Consider the following 17,564-nt stretch of genomic DNA (forward strand, 5'->3'; position numbering starts at 1 on the left):
GCCAGACTCAGATTCCTCTCCACAGCCCCCCCCCGCCTCTTTCCCTTACTGGAGGAGCAGGCAGCACCCCTACCCCACTCCCCCTGCCCTATCACAGTCCCATCCCATGACCCCCCAGCCCTGACCAAGTGTCCAGGATTTAGCTTGGGAGCAGGGGGAGGGTGACTGGAGGCAGCAGGGAGCACCACATGGGTTTGTGTGCACCTCCACAGCTGCAGGCAGGTACTAGGGGTGTGCAAAATAGGCCCTATTCGACTCAGATTAGGATTCGGCCTGAATCAGGGACAGTGATTCGATTCACTGATTCAGATCACTGTCCCTAATTTGATTTGGCTGAATCCGAATCTGAAGATTTGATGCTGATTTGGAGAATCAGCAATTTGGACATAGATACATCTTTAAAAGTTTTTTCTACATACCTTAAGGTAGCAGGTGCAGCTCATGATCATTGCGATCCTGGGGTGGATGGAGCATCCCACAGGAGCATGGGGAAGTCCCCCGCGTGCTTGGCAGCAAACTTGGAAGTGGATCGGAAGTACTTCTGGTCCACTTCTGGGTCCACCAGGGAGTGTGAGGCGGGGGGGCCTCCCGCGTGTCCCCTCCAGCTTGGCGATAGGCCACAGGGAGATCCCAGGTGCCCCCCCCCAGACCCAGGAGGCATCAGTCGCCAAGCTGCGTGAGGTGCAGGGGGGCCCCCAGCATGCTCCCCAGTAGACCTGGAAGTGGATTGGAAGTGCTTCTGGTCCACTTCCAGGTTTGCTGCTGAGTGCACTGGGGAGCCCCCTGCACTTCTGTGGGACACTCCATGCGGCCCAGCAATGCAGCATTGACAAGTCGCCTGCTACCTAGAGGTATGTAGAAAAAGCATTTAACGCTGTGTCTATGTCCGAATAGCTGAATCTCTCCGAATCGATGTGAAGGGTTCTGATTCGATTTGGAGAGATTAAAGGGTTATTCAATCTGGATTCGGAGATTCGGCCACCAAAATCAGGCCGAATCTCTGCTGAATCGAATCAGGGACTAAAGCTTGGCATAGCCCTAGCAGGTACGTCTGTGCTTCCTGCTGCCTCCCATTGTCCCCCCCCTGTTCCCATCAGAGGAAGAAAGCAAAATCCTGGACATTTGGGTAGATTAAAAAAAACTCACCTGGGTGGAGGTCAGAGGGCTCAAAAAGAGGACATGTCCAAGAAAACCTAGATGTATGGTAACCCTAGCTGCCAACTGCTTGCATATAGAGTTTCTCATATTTGGCATACACTCCAGAAAATGCATTGAGGGAGGGCACATACAGGAATTTCCTTTCTTCATATAAATGTAAGGTATTATTACACACCAAGACTTTGTTTGCCTATAAAAACACTGTAATACTAGAACCTCCACATTTCAAACCCACCGGTTCCAGCTGTTTGGTGGGTTCAGATTTAGATTACATGAAGTAAACTTGCCTCTCTGGTATCAGTACAGGGCTGAGTCAAAACTGAAAGGACTTATTTTCCAAATCAAGTTCTGACCAGGCCCTGATTGCTCACTCAGAAAGTCATCATCCTACCAACTGGGGTAGGGAAATGCTCTGGAAATACCTAACAAAATTTTAGCAGTATCCAGCTTGAATACCTCATTTGGATTTGACATCCAAACCAGACTGTGAACTCAAACCTAAACCTAACCCTGATCCAATCCTGACTCCATCTCCTTGGCCTACTTATAACCAATACTAAACTTATAACAGCTGCAGATGTCTACAATTTACAACAAACATAGATTAAGAAATTCTTAGAATGATCTAATGTCAATTAGGAACAATATATGAATAAAAATGCTCACATCTTATTGTACCTAAAACAAACTTTAGTACTGTAAATGTTATATCTCTTAGATTACCTTTAAATGTTTGATGGCATAGGAGTTGCAGATAGCCTGATGGGGAAAATATTTAAGAGATTCCCCTTAATCAGAATTAGAACTACAGAAACAACTCAGAGGACTTTTCTTTTTCATGTCAAATTTTTATCTTTACATGCTTTGATCTGAGCTTTACATTTATTTATACATGGTCTTGCATGTCCAGTTCTGAGTCCTAAAATATATGTTAACGGTTTGTGGGGGGGTTGTTGCTAGTAATATTGGAGTCGTTAGCATACAACATACATGAGAATTTTTTCTTAAATTTTACTGGAAATTGCAAATTATTTAACTAATGATACTATCAGTTGAACCCAATAAGCTTCTTGGACTTAAAGTAAAAACAGCACAACAACTAGATGCATTATTAAAACTGATTCACCCTGACTGCTTTACAGCTGCTTTATATCAAGGTTATTGCGGCTAACTGCAACATCCTGATGAAACCAATTTAACCTCTCCATAATCATTTTTCTATTGTGTGTGTTTGTAGGCATCATCAGTATAAGGAATCAGTGCTGATCATAAGTGTATCTTTGAAAAATAAGGAAATTATGGTTAGAACTACAAAAATTGTACCTTTCTTATCAGTGACTAAGTGTTCAATTTGAAATAAATTCTTTTGATCCCAAAATATAAGATTGCCATAGAAACAATTGCAGAACTTTGATGTTTGTATAAAATGAATGAAACTCATGAGTTAGCTAAATAATTTAGAATACGAGTATGGGTGACTGCTTAACCCTTGAATAGCAAACAACTTGTTATATTTATAGCAGTTTCCTCTCTTTTCATTTATTTTAATGATGTAGTTTTTCATTAATAACAAAAGATAAAGTGAACTCACTAGCCTAAACTTTTGGGATCAGTTAAATAAGATATGCTGTAGAGACAACCAGCTTTGGCAGGTTGGTGTCAGAGGTGATATAGAGAGATGTTTGCAAGAACACTTATCCTGCCTTACCACTGGCTTTGATTGTACCTACACCATGGTGATAGCTGCATGATTAATAGACTCTACAGGTGACCCCATATTTATCCCTCCTACCTGGTAATTAAAAGCAGCTCTATGTGGAAAGTTGCCCAGATGATCAGCAGGTGTAAATTAGGATACCTTTATGGCTTCAGTGGAGCTACACTGATTTACACCTGTAGAAGAGCTGGATCATTATCTTTCTACATTTAATATATGCACTAGTGAAATTTGACTAATGCCATCTATAGTTATATGTAGCCTTCGAATTAATGTCAAGAATGGGGGTTTCATAATTATAACCCATATTTCCAGAGTCACAAATGTTTATTAAAAATGCTGGATTGGCAGAGCTGGAGAATTAATTACTCTTCTTATCTACAGGAAATATGCAGCAGTGTAGGTATTCTCTATAGATTTCATAGACATTATGGCTGGGAGGGACAGGAAGTCAGCTGGGGTCAGATGACCCCAGCAAAATAAGCATCCAAATGCAACTTGAATGTGTCCAGAGTAGGTGCTTGCACCACTTCTGGGCGGAGTCTGTTCCAGACTCTGGAAACTCAGACAGTAAAGAAATGTTTCCTTATATCCAGTCTAAAACAGTCTTCCAGTAGTTTCTGACTGTTGGACCTGGTCATCCCTAGGGGATCCCTGGTGAACACATGTTCTCCCAGATCCTGATATACATCCCTGATGTACTTACAGGCTGTCACCAACTCCCCTCTGAGTCTACACTTTTCTAGCTAAGGAGTCCCATGTCTCCCAGCCTCTCCTCATAAGGCCTTCTCTCTTGACCTTTGATCATACACGTGGTTCTCCTCTGGACTCTCTTGAGCTTCTCCACATCCTTTTTAAAGTGAGGAGTCCAGAATTGGATGTAGTACTCCAACTGCGGCATCACCAAGGAAAAGTAAAGTGGGAGAATGACATCTTGGGTCTTGTTTGAAATGCATCGGTAGATGCAAGCTAGGGTTTTATTTGCTTTGCCAACTGAGGCATCTTATTGATGGTTCATCTTCATCTTGTGGTCAGTCATGACCCCCAAGTCTATTTCGGATGTACTTCTAGCTGAGCCTTTGGTGTGGTGTGGGTTCTTTCTCCCAAGCTGGAGCACCTTGCATTTCTCTATATTGAAGGTTATCAGGTTTTCATCTGCCCACCTTGCGAGTCTGCCCAAGTCAGCTTGAATCCTCAGGCTATCCTCCACCATAACTGGGCTTCCCCACAGTTTGGTGTCGTCTGCAAATTTAGCCAGTCCACTTTTAACGCCCAAATCCAGATAATTAATAAATAATAAAAGAAGAGAGGAATCACAAGTTGGGTTGAAAAACATAATATGCTTAGATTTTTGTAAGGCATTTAACTTAGCTGTATATAACAGTTTCATAAAAGCACCATACAAAATGAAGAAAGGCCACACACTACATTGATTAAAAGTTGGTCAACTTATGGACTGCAAAAAAAGCAACTGCAATGGAGGATTATCACCCGATGTGGCAGCTTCTAGCAAAGTCTCACCTAGATTTTTCTCTTTGCCCAAGCTATTTATTGTCTTTGGAATACAATATAAAACCATTACTGGTTGAATTTGAGGACAACACAACAATTGGTGGAATAGTAAGTAATCGTGGGAACATGTCATCTATACAGAATAATTTGGATCAATGGATGAGATAGACTCATTTGAACAACATACATTTCAATTTTCAGAATGGGAGACTGTACAATACAATACAATGATGCTGAAGCTTTGGGAGTTATGGTAAATAATTGATTGACAATGAGTTACCAATGTGATGCTGTAATTTGGGATGTTTATACACGTGTTTGGGGGCAGGAGGGGGTGCTTTAAATAGAGCAGTTCAGAGAGCCACTCTAATTAAAGCACCCAGAGCATCATGTATTTCAGCATCCCCACATTGATAAATGGTGGTGGGGATGCTTTAACTAAAGTTTATCAAATGAGCTTTAGTTAAAGTGCTTCTGCCACCATTATTCACCACAGGGACGCTGATACATGTGACGTGCGGTAATTACCATGCTCCAGCAGACTCAGTTAATCTAGGGGACTAGGAGATTGGTATTACCTCTATCTATCTAGCATATGGATGAACCTGTTACTGTAATGCTCTGTGCAGTATGTGTGTTCACACCTCAAAAAAGATATTAAAAATAAATGCAATTAAAAATTGTTTTCAGAAAAGAAATAAGTATTTGGAAACCCTGCTATGTAATGAGAGATTTAAGGATTAATTTTGTTATGTGTAGAGAAGGCTAAGACGAGACTTGATTGTGATCCACAAATACTTATATTAGAAACAGATTTCTGACAGCAGATGGCTGTTAGTTTAGGAAAAAAACACCATAAAGAGAACCTGTGATTGGGACCAGAATACATGAAGTTCAGATAAGAAATAAGATGCCAATTTTTAACAGTGAGAGTAACTAACCATTGACGAACTGTAATTAGGGATGCAATGTATTCTCCTTCACCTGATGACCTTAAGTGAAGGCTGGGTGTGACCAAATAGAAGGCATGTCTATGATACAGAGATTCCTAGTTGAGGTTGTCTGGCTTTTGTGATTTTAGAGGTCAGAGTACATGATTATGGTGACTCCTTCTGGCCTTAAATATTAAGATTTTATAGAGTTTTATGCTTTCAGTGTTTTTGATGTTGTATTGCTACCCTTGGCTCTTGAGTTCTTTGGGCTGTCACTGTTTCAGTTTAGTTATTTTGGTCTATTCTTGCACTGAAAGACCAGTCCAGGACTTCTGAATGTTCCATTACGAAAACAATTCAATTTAAAATGATATTCAAAACGTCATACACCTGCAAGTAACTTTTGCCTTCCAGGGCTGAAATTATATTTTCAATCCATCTATCCAACCCGTCAATACATCTTTCTGAGTTTATGTTGCTAACAGCTTCTATCCTGCTAGCGATACATGGACCTGGGGTAGTAGGAACTTCCCAAGAAAAATGGGAAGTATCAAATATGTTTAATTTCTATTTAACTTGAGCACTAATCATCTCTGTTAAACATGTATCTCAACACAGGAAACATCCCCTTTAAGATGGATCAGCATTAGATTACAGAGTCCATTACACTATTTTTCCATTTTCCAGTTTTACAAGTTCTTCCTTGCAGATGTGACATTTGTACTGACACCTACTGCATGTCATATGCTGGCACTCAGGAAATAGGTGAAAGTGATATAACATTTAAATAAAGTGTTCTCAACAGTGTTGTCATGATCTGCAATCACATGAAAAGTACTACAATTTATTTGCAGTGGCTTAGTTAAAGATTTAAATCCAGCCCAAGGGCATAAACTGGTGACTTCAAACCTTAAATAGAATTTCACTTGAAATAAAGGAAAACAAAAGAAATATGCCACAGTAATAATATTTGAAAGATCTGCTAGATGTTAAAATAAACACTGGTTCTATTTATCTAGATTGCAATCCATGGAGAATGCTAAGTGATTTGTAGATGCTGTAATGTTCACGTGTTTGAGATCTTTGGGATCACTTCACTTTTGTTCATGGGAATTTAGCGTAGAGACAAAAAAATCAAAACCATGTGTCCTTTGCTTGTACAAGTGCCTATATTGAGTAAATAATAATTTCCTTTTCCTTTTTCCAGTATATGCCATTCCTATCCACCTATGGAATCCCGGTTATGCTTAATTTTAATGTAATATCTGAAATATTTTTGCAATGTGCACTAAAGTAGGTTTATGAAAGGTACTTTTTGTTTCTTTGAATATTTTAAAGCAGAACATATACACAAGCTACTTAAATAAATACATTCTGAAAAATTCTGTGGAGAATAGATGTGGATTGCTATGAACACCAGCTAAAGATGGAACTTTAGGAGCTACACAGTATAAGGATATATGTGCTATTTAGGAATTTATTTAATAATCAGCAGCAATCCCTTGCAGTCAAGAATGATTGTCTTCCATGATTGTCTTATCTGTGGGTCTGAACATGGCTGATGAGGCCAATCCAAGATCAACAGACTTTGTTGCAGCTTGGGCACATGCTTCTGTCTGGGGTAGATGGTTCTATCTCCTGTTGCTGTTGTAAGGTTTCAAAGTACTGAGATCCTTGCAGCAGACTCTTCCTCCATTTGGTGCAGTCCTGGGCAATAGTTTCCCATGAGTGGATATTGATGTTGCACTTTTTCAAGTTGACCTAGAGGACGTCCTTGAAGCACTCTGTCTGCCCTCCTCTTGAGCATATGCTTTGACTGAGCTGGGAGTTTAAAACTTACTTTGGGAATCTGGAATTGGACATCTGAATAATGATCCTCCCCAATGCTCAGGGTGTTTACTTGCGAGAGGACATTAATATTGGTGTGTCTCTACTCACGGGATTTAAAGCAGCTTCTGCAGGCAGAGTTGATTGTACTTCTCTAGCTACTTGAGGTATCTCCTGTACAATGTCCATGTCTCAGCTCCATACAATAAGATGGGGATCACAATTGCTTGATAAACCATGAGCTTGGTTTTGGATCTGATGTCACAGTCTTCAAACACCTATTTCCTCATATGTCCAAAGGCTGCACTTGCACACTTGAGGTGATGTTGGATTTCTTCACAGCCTTCTGTATGGTATGGGAAATAGTGTTCTCCAGAGTCTCGCCGTGAATTGGAATTACTGGATCTGGGGTCTGCTCATTAAGAGCTTGTTGGGGCATATGCACTGATGACAGTGGCATACTGGCTCCCTGACACTTTAAGACAGACAGTCATGAGTGCTCATTAATTCCAATAGGGAACTCACTGAATTGGTTATGAGTTCATTCTTGATGGCAACACCAACTTTGTGAAGCCAGTGTTCTTCCTGTTTCCCCTTTCAGAAGAAGGTATAGCTGCCTCTTTGTTCTTTGAGCTTCCCATCTCCCATTCACCAGCTCTTGATTAATGCTGCAACATCAATATTGTGTTGCCGGAGTTCTCAAGCCACGATTGTGGTGTGGTGCTCTGGGAACTCACTATTAGGATTGTCTACGAAGGTCCTGATGTTCCAGGTCCCAACAATGATGGTGTGTCTTCATTGATTTTGGCCACAGTAAAGGTGAGCCCATTGGATGTGGTTAACCAGTCAGGAAAAAGGTAGGCAGACTATGTTTAGGGAACCTTTCCTACCCCTTTCTCCACACAGGGTGAGCAGAGCAGATTCTGAAGAGGGCTGCTCAGTCACAGTTACAGGTGCTGAATCACACTCCTGCCTCATCCAAGTGCTAGACAGTCTTCTTATAACTGCTGTCTTCATGCCATTTCATGTCTAGGAGCTTCCAGACCACACAATCCTGCTCCTGTCATTGATAGCTGGTCACCAAAGGACTTGAAGAATGTACTGGAAAAGCTCTTTCCCTGGAAGGTGCCTGTACATGATTTCATCATGGAGAAGCTGCTGCACATCAGCTTCTACAGTTTTTGACAGAACAGGACCTTGATCCAATAGCAAGGAGGCCAAGACAATTGGAGATCTTGTTCCACTGCAGTCTTCATCTGCCTTCGCAGCTATTGAGATTCTAACATCTTCTTCCACCTGCTCTGCTGTTGTGGACTTGTAGACCCATGGCTAGGGGCTGGGCAGGCTTATTACAATGGTGACCTGTACTTGTGTTGCCTCTGCCCTGCTGCTAGGCTTCTACTTTCATTTCAAGTCTTAAAAATTCAGTTGCTTTCTTAGGGTGCATCCCCACAAGCAGGAAAATGAGTTTCCCCAGGGACAAACAGCAGTGGCATAATGTGTGCCACTGCTATTTGTCCCTGGGGAATGCCTATGCATGCGTGCTCTGGCATGCAGCATGTTGCCCCGGGTGGGGTAGGGGAGGCTGGGATGAGTTTCTGGGCTGGCCCCAGAACCCTTACCTGGTTGTGGGGGCCTCTGGGGGCTGCAGCCATGGTGATCCTGCAGGAGGGAGCCTGGCGGGGCAGCTGAAGTGTGTCTTCACTCAGCCAGGCTCCAGGTTTTGAGCAGCGCGTGCTGCTGCCCCATGCCCTGCCCCACTTTTTTTAGGCGTGTTTTTTTTTTACACTGGGATCTCCCAATGTAAACCCCTCCCCCCTGCACTGCAAAGTAGCAGCGCAGGGAATGCTTTCATGTGTGGCATGTACGGTGTGAGGCATCGCAGGTGGCTCTGCAGCACCACATACCTCACGTTCCCGCTTGTCTGGATGCACCCTCAGAGAAGTTTTTATTTCGCGGCTCCCTTAGATTAAAAAACTTGAACTTATGCATTGCCCTTACTCCACCCTAGGTACAGCTAAATATTAAGAAAGTGGCAGAGCTGTACAGCTACCCAGCATGTCCACAGGTGGCAAATAGGACCTTCAGGAAAGGTTAGCTGAGAAATAAGTAGGCAACTGATAACTAAGCAGTTGTGGACTAAACAGTGGCAGCACCACCAGGATGTGTTGGGAACAGTAGATGGGCAATGCTTTCCCTCCTGAAAAGCCACATATATCCTCTAATGGTGCTGTGACATAGTGACTATGGGAATTTGTTTATAAACAAACTATTTCCTATACTCCAAAGAATTTACCACAACTGCAAATAGAATCATGTTTTAGCTTGGTTGCAGAACACACTTACATTCCCGACTGCTCTGAACAATTATGGACTGCGATGCACATAATGTAAGTTGCCCTGCACTGGTGATAATTCCCTGCTTTCAATTGCTTCAAACTTTGCCAAGCTTTGGCAGGCTGGGCTAAAATTTTCCAAGCCCGGTGTCTTCCTAGGGCTGAGTTTTTTACAGAAAGCTTCAGTAAAAATGATTCAGCCACTTCTCAGACAAGGTTAGGGAAGAATACATTGTTTTGTCTGTGTTATAAACATTCTTCACTTATCTAAGCTCAGATAGGTTATCACAGAAGTTTTACAGGTTTACTGCAGCTACACTTTGGGAGTGTTTTAAAAAAATAAGACTGAAAACTGAGTGGGCTTTACTGCCTAGGAAAAGGTATAATTTTTCAAAAAAATGCATTGTGCTGGGTATACTATTGCCATACAAGAAGGGAAAAATTAAGGTTAAGGAATATATTCAGACCTTCACATTTGCTGTGTTGTGTAGACTTGGATACGAAAAGTCAGAAGGACCCAATCATATGAAGAATCTTACCAAGTGAGACATGTCATCATTGAAATGTGCTCATTTTGTTGCTTAACCTCTGTTTTGTATTAGCTGCTGACCACATGTCTAACCTTGAACAAAGCAGGGTTTTGCAATGTATTCCAGATAATCTTTCCTTAGCAGGATAGCTCTTGACACCTTGTTGAAGGTCCATTCATGAAAAGCCACCACAGAGCAATCCAGAGTCATAAATGTTTTTCTTTCAACTGCTGCCCTATCCTCATGGATTGATAGATTTCCTATATAAGTGTGCCAGTGTGGCTGGTGGATCTGCAGCTTGCTAGCATGGGCACATGGCAAACGGAGAGAGACTATTTAAGAGGAATGCTTTTCTGAGCAGCACGAACTATCAGCTCTATTGATACAAGAAAAGGCACAAGGGTAGTCAGCCTGCCTGAAATGCTAAGAGACCCTGGACATACAGAAGGAGTGCCATCAGACTGGGGAGAATGCATCTCAAGACTTCACTTATTTTACAAAAATCTGTAACTCTCCAGTGCTTTTTTGAGTGTTGACAATTAAGAAATTCCTTTTTAATTTCAATATTCCCTCATTTTTGCCATTTTGACCCCAAAGGGTTTAAATTAGAAGCCTGAATGCCCACACCTTGGCTAAAATCCCAGGAAGCAGGCATGTACATATGTTAGCAGCAGCAGATCCAAGGCAAGTAAAATGGTGCAACTGCACCCTCCTTTGATTCTTGCTTCACTCAAATTTTAAAATCAACTGTCTGGGAGGGACAGAGGTCTTTCTGTTCAGACAGCAGGGAGGGAATCAATTGATTTCACACCGCATTGTCATCTCCCTGATTGCTGCTAATCTTTCTCCACTCCACATATCTTAATGACCCATTCTCTTTTTTAATGGCCTTGCTGTTTCACTATTCAAACTATCCTTTCTTCTGCATTTGTATGGTCTGTCAGCCATTCCTGATAATGTCTCCTTCCATTTTACAGCCCTGAAGACTGTTTTTAGCTCTAGCTAAAAACCTTAACTCAGATGTAGAAATGACTGACAGTGAACTACTGCAAGTACTGTCAAGATGCTCTAGAAGGCTAGATTTTGTTTTATAAATCTAAATAAGAGACGTATATTTAAAATGACCACAGGACTAATGACACAATATTTTTTGACTATTTTTTGGCAAGTTGGCTGTGCTTTTTTAAACCTGTATACTTTATATATAAACTATATATATGCTAGCAAATTAATGCATATTTCAATTAAGTTATATTTGTTTTTGCTTTGATTTTAAACTGAATAATATAGTGCTAGCTCTCCAGGATATTAACTGAGCTTCTAGTTTCTCTTTAGCTGGAGAAAAATGTGTGCTGTGTTATATGTGATGATGTGCCACACCATCAGCACCCTCCTTTTCAAAATCCTAGATCTGCCCATGTCTATAAGTAGATAGTGGCCTTAGACTGGCTGGTTTGGAGGTGTAAGGGGGTGTGGCCTCAATGGTTCCACATTTTATGGAAGGACTCAGGCAAGTCGTCACTGTTGACTACAGGATGAACATGAGTCATCAATGTGATGAAGTAGTCAGCAGAGCCAATTGCACCATGTTGTGCATCTGTAGGTGCTTCACAAACAGGTCCAAGGAGGTGATTCTCCCTCTCTACATGGCACTGGTCAGGCTGCAGCTGGAGTTCTGGACACTGCAGTTCAAGTGGGATGCAGACAACCTGGAGAGGGTCCAAAGAAGAGCCCCTTGTCTGATTAGAGGCCTGCAGGGAAAGCCCTTTGAGGGAAGGCTAAGGGACCTTAACCTCTTCTGCCTCTCCAAGAGAAGGCTGAGAGGGGACCTTGTGGTGGCGTACAAATTCATAAGGGGAGAGCAACATGAAGTAGGTGACGATCTGTTTACCAGGGCACCCCCTGGAACAACAAGGAACAATGGCTATAAGCTATTGGAGAGTAGGTTTAGATTGGACATTAGAAAAAAGTTCTTCACAGTTAGGGTTGCCAGGATCTGAAATGGGCTTCCAAGGGAGGTGGTGCTTGCCCCATCCTTGGGGGTCTTCAAGACAAGACTGGAAAGGCAACTAGCTGGGATCACATGATCCCAGGTTTGCTGACCCTTTTCTTGCCTGCCAGGGGCAGGGGGCCGGACTAGATGGCCCACCGAGGTCCCTTGTGACCCTGGAATCTATGAATCTATGAAGAGGTCTGAGCCCAGAAGTGTGCCCCAGAATTCCAAAACTAGAAACAGGTACCAGGCTCTACCCAGAGCTTCTGTCCTTGCAGGCACATGGTGATCCAGCATTTTGATCCATCTGGTGGGTTGGTACAGTATTGTACAAGGGCCAGGTTGTGATGCTCATTTAAATCACATTCACATTTTCATTTCCAGTTTTTTTGGGTCTCAGTCCAGTGCCTTTATTTCAAGACTTGCCTTGCACTGCCTGTATTCCTGTGCTTCATTCACTACACACCTTCCAAATTCTCCTGCATATAAGGCAGGAACTTTATAGACAACCTCATTCATTATACAAACTAGCCCTGTATGCTGTCTGTCCTGTAAAATACTAAACAGGACCTGGGTCATTGCAAAGTAACATATAAATCTCTGGAAACTTCAGCACAGTGCTTAGCAATGCTAAGAAAATAAATCCATGATATATAAATAGAAATACTGGGTAGACCTTGGCAGAAATAATTCTATCAGCATTTTGATTGAATAATAATAATCCAATATTGATAATATGCAAAGAGATTACTTGAAAGAGAGAAATAGACATGCACACAGGAGTAGAGGTACTGGAACAAAATCCAATGAAATACTTTGGGTTTATTAAATATTTTGGATTTATAGAAAAACTGAAGAAGAGAATAGTTTGCTTTTAAGAGATGCTGAACACCCACTGAAGACGTGGCACATACGACCTTTTCTCCCCAGCAAAAGAAAGAAAGGTTACATTATAAGAATTAGAAACAGGGATACCTGGGCATTGAAGGGCCTATAAAAAAAGAAAAGAAAAGAAAAGAAAAAAAGAAAACTTGGAAAATATTCAGGCCCTGAACATACAGTTAATACATGGAATAGATGACCAAGAAGTGTAATAGGAATAATTAAAAAAAAATTTAAAAGTTGTTAGTTTTCTTCTTGGAGGACAAAAAAATAAAGAAACACGGGGAAAATCATGAACAAGGAGCACTGATGTTGCTGAGCTTTTTGGCTTCTTTACATCCTATAGTTCTTTAAATTTCCCCACTGGAATTGTACCTCTGTTCTGGAACAGTAGGAGTTGGCAGGATAAATGTACTGTAAGAAACACTCTTTCTTCCAGAAGTTCAAAGCCCCAAGTAAAAATGGCGATACTTAATCTGTCCTGTGTGGGTTGTAGCAGCAGACAGTGTGGGTGGGGCCTCATTGCAAGTCTTGGCTGCACGCTGGTTTAAGGGAACTTGTATAAAGGTATTTATTCTTGGAAAAAATAGGTCAATTATTTCCTATGGTAACTGGAAAATAAACACACAAACTAACTGCCAAACATCTCTCCCCAGTAAAAAAAAAAGAGTAAGTAAAAGGTTACTTTGTGATCTTCACTGCTAAACTATTTATTCAGTTAAATTCCATGTTAGGTTCTCAGACATACAGAGCTTAATCCACCTCCTGTTGGATTCAGTGGAAAGAGCCCCACTAACTTCAATGGAGGCTGGATCAGACGTATCAGTATTACTTTAGTGACATTTAAAAGGCCAGCTCCTGTGATAGGAGCTGTGAGTGCACATATATTAATCATCAGCATGGGTTTACCTGTAGCAGTATTTGTGGAGAATTAGCTTTAAACTTTAATCCAAGCAGCATCCTTATAATAAGCAATTACAATAACTTCTACAAGAGCAGATAACTTCTGCTACATCCATTATGATCTATTTTCATCCATTATGGGTCAGATTCTTATCTCAGGTAAATTGATTTAAATTTGGAGTAATTTCCCTGTCAATGGAAGTATTTCAGATTAACATAATTTTAACTAGCATCAGAATCCAGCTTCTACTAGTCTTGGGAGAGAGGGACATCTTGAAGCTATTTCAGAAAGTGGTGGAATTAAAAATAGGGATCCAAAGGTGGAATTCTGTTTTAGTAAAATGAGGGCATCCCTGGTGGCAAGTCTTGAGGAGGACAGGACTTGAGCATAACTCACACACCCAAGTCCACTGACCTGTTCCAGACCGAGAGTTTTACCAATGAGTGTGGTCCAGGCTTATCTCCAGCACCTTGCTCTCATATCTGCCAGAGATCAAGGACTCCAAGAACAGGCACTGGGAATAACCTCAGTGCTGAACTTTGGGCACTGGAGTGAGTCAACAGATTGTGTGGGTGGGTCACACTCAGCCACCACCATGTTCTCACTTCTTCTCCCCCTGGACTCTCTCATCCACCCCAACACACTTACCTTTCTATATATATACATATATGATCCCCATTACTCTAATATCTGAGGACATAGCAATCTTTAAGCTGTTTAGCATCACAGCCGCTATGTAGATAAGGAAATACAACTGGGGAACTGAGGCAAAGAGACATAAAGGGGTTGTCTATAAGTTATAGGCAACCCCTTTGTGTCACTTTGCCTCAGTTCCCTGATTGTGCTATAGACTATAACACCCACACCTATAGGCACACTCCAGATCCACAAGTACTCTGGGAAGGGTCATTCAATTAGCCACTCTCAGGCACTCCAGAGACCAATGTCTTAAGAGTGGTTGCAGTGGGGTATCCCCAAGGAGCCTCCCCAACAAACTTACACATTTGGAGCATGTCTGCGGGCAGGAGTAGGCTTGGGGTGGTTGGAAAAGGCCAGGCTGGGACATATCACTGCCACAGTGCAGGCATGGCCTTAGAGCTCCTATACACATGCAGAGAGGCTGCTCCAACACATTGTAATTACAGCATGTCAGAACAGACTCAGTTAATCAAGTCTGCTGGAGTGTGGTAATTATTGCACTCCAGCATCACGTGTATCAGCATCCTCGTGCTGAAAAATGGTGGTGGCATGCTTTGAACTAAAGCTTGTTCAACGACTTTTACTTCAAAGCACCCTGTCACCATTTTTCAGTGTGGGGACGCTGATATACAAGATGCTCCAGGTGCTTTTATTTAGTGAAGCTCTTGGAATTGTGCTAATTAAAGTGCATTCCCTCACCACCTCCCAGAACCTGTCTATAAATGCCCTAAGTGACTTGCCTGAAGTGACACAGGAAATCTATGGCAGAGCAGAGAACTCCACCCAAGGCTCCCAAGATCCAGACTAATATTCTAACCACTGCATTATCCTTCCTCTCATTTTTAATTTATTTTTACCCAACAGAGGCCAAGAAGACTTTTTCAGGGGCAAAATGGGAAATACTGGATATCCTTTAATGTATTTTATATATTAGTATTATCGTGTGGTTTTGCTTCAGGTTTGAGTAGTTATTTCTTGCAGATATTTTTCATGTTTTAATCACTTCAGGAAATATGCACCACTTTTTCTCAAAGCTCCATCTCTGGAATATTTCCCCTTAACAGTCTGACAGATTGTGCTCAAACATATTGGAAATTGTACACTGTTAAACAGAGCTGCCAATTTGTACAGCGTATTCCATTTAAGTGCATTACTCTAGGACTGAAAAAGGCTATGCTCTTATCCATAGTATGCACTTACCCAAAATATGCATATATCTGATAACTATATACATGGAGTACACTGTAGTTACCCTGCTATGTAGGTAGGTGTTAGTCATGAGCTGGGAGGCAAGTTTACTTGCTAGCGACTAGAAAAAGGCAAAAATACAAAGGACCTACCATGTTGTACTTATTATAAATTGACCTTGCATAAAACTCAACCCAGCATTTTCAGGTTTAATTCTAGGAAACCTGCTACTGCCCTTGCAAAATGCCACAGGAGAATCAAATAACCAAGGAAAGGACCCAATGGGTTAAATGCACTAAGCATGCTAAAATAAAATACTGCACTGAAAAAAATGCCTGACCTGGCATTTTTTTTATATGCACAAAAATACTTCAAGTACAAAAGTCAAGATTGTAGGGTGCCTGATTATAAGTTGATTCCATGTATAAATTGACTGCAATTTTTATGGTTCTTAAGGAGGAAAAAAGATAGAATTATAATCATAACATTATAGTATTTCTAGTCTCCATTCATGCTGGTGAAACCCTATTTGCTTAAGCCAGGGTAAAAATGCACTTTATAGACTAAGTAAATCAGAGATGCATAAGCTTTTGTGAGCCCGTGCTCACTTTATTGAGTGCTGTGAAAAGACATGCGCAGAGCGACTATCTGCAATCATGGAGTGCAGGCTGGGAGCTCCCTGGCGCCGGGGAAGGGGGATATTGTCCCCTCCCAGGCTCTGGTGGCACAGCCCACCTCAGCAACAGACAGCTCCTGTGGGCACCGGGCAATATTCCACCCCCTGCTGCCCAGGAGCAAATTTGCTCCTGGTTGGCCATCCACATGTGCCACATTGCTCATAGTTGCATTTGCAGGTAGCAAATTAACTGCCAAGTAGAGGAAATTACTGTGCAGTAAGGTTCAGCACATGAAGGTGGTGATGCTTACTACACAATAATTAGCTCTACTGTGCAGTAAAAGCATCTCATGTAGATGTGCCCATTAACTTAAAAGCCAGGGACTTTAGAATCAAGCAAGTAGTGTCTCAGACTCTTCATATGCAAAATGGGAGTGGTAAACCTACTTACCCTTGAAGACTTTATTAGGATTATTCTGATGACACTTGTGAAAATATTCAAGGGCTAAGGACAGAAATTATTTATAAACTGGTATAAGTGATTGGAAACAGGTTCAAACCTGTAACACAACAGAAGTTCAGTGCACTTAAACTGATTTCAAAATGGCCAAAACCAGTTTAAGATAAACCTGGACGGATGTAGTATCAGATTTAACTTTAGGTTAAATTGGTTTATTGAACTTCTGTTCCAAATCCCCTCCAGATTCAAGTTAATTTACAGTCCTCCAGCATCCCAGGATGCTTTGCACCTCCCTGCAAACTCCCCCTCACAGGGTGGGTGGCCTAGAATTGGCTCAAGCTGTCTGCTCCAGCTGAACAGGGAGGTGTGTTCTAACTCCCATTTCCCCTGCCCTGGCTTTTGGCCTTGGCCACTACAGGCACATGGCTGCATATCTGGAATCAGAAGTGAATGTCTGTTCACTTGTTTATCAGTTCAATCTATGCAGCTTAGACTAACCTGAATCAATTCAGCCTTGGGCTTTTGACTATCTGCACTTAGCCTAAATGTGGAATTGACTGCCTTTGATGACCTGAGTATGAAACCTTATTAGACTTAGAGAATCACATTCAAAACTTAGTATCTCCATCATGGACACAATCGGGATGGAGTGGGGCAGAGGAGGGGTGTGGTGTCAATCCCCCTCCCCCCCTTTTGGTTACAAAGCACATGTGCAATGAGCTTGCTGAGCTCATCTGCTTGCCAGTGCAGCTCCTGCTGGAGCCACTCTGGCACGGCTCTGGATCCCAGGAGGTGAATGCTGCCATCCCT

General features: G+C 41.8%; 1 long non-coding RNA gene across 1 annotated transcript; it reads right to left on the minus strand.

The window, feature by feature from the left end:
* Nucleotides 1-6,832: 6,832 nt before the first annotated feature.
* LOC109319256 lies at nucleotides 6,833-17,077 on the minus strand. The gene is made up of 3 exons (XR_002103439.1): nucleotides 17,066-17,077; nucleotides 14,652-14,657; nucleotides 6,833-6,931 (listed from the first exon to the last, which is right to left on the minus strand). It is a non-coding gene; the product is annotated as an uncharacterized LOC109319256 (long non-coding RNA).
* Nucleotides 17,078-17,564: the final 487 nt, after the last annotated feature.

This window comes from Crocodylus porosus, unplaced genomic scaffold (genome assembly GCF_001723895.1).
Source record: "Crocodylus porosus isolate Cpor-Errol unplaced genomic scaffold, CroPor_comp1, whole genome shotgun sequence".
Taxonomy (NCBI): Eukaryota; Metazoa; Chordata; order Crocodylia; family Crocodylidae; genus Crocodylus; species Crocodylus porosus.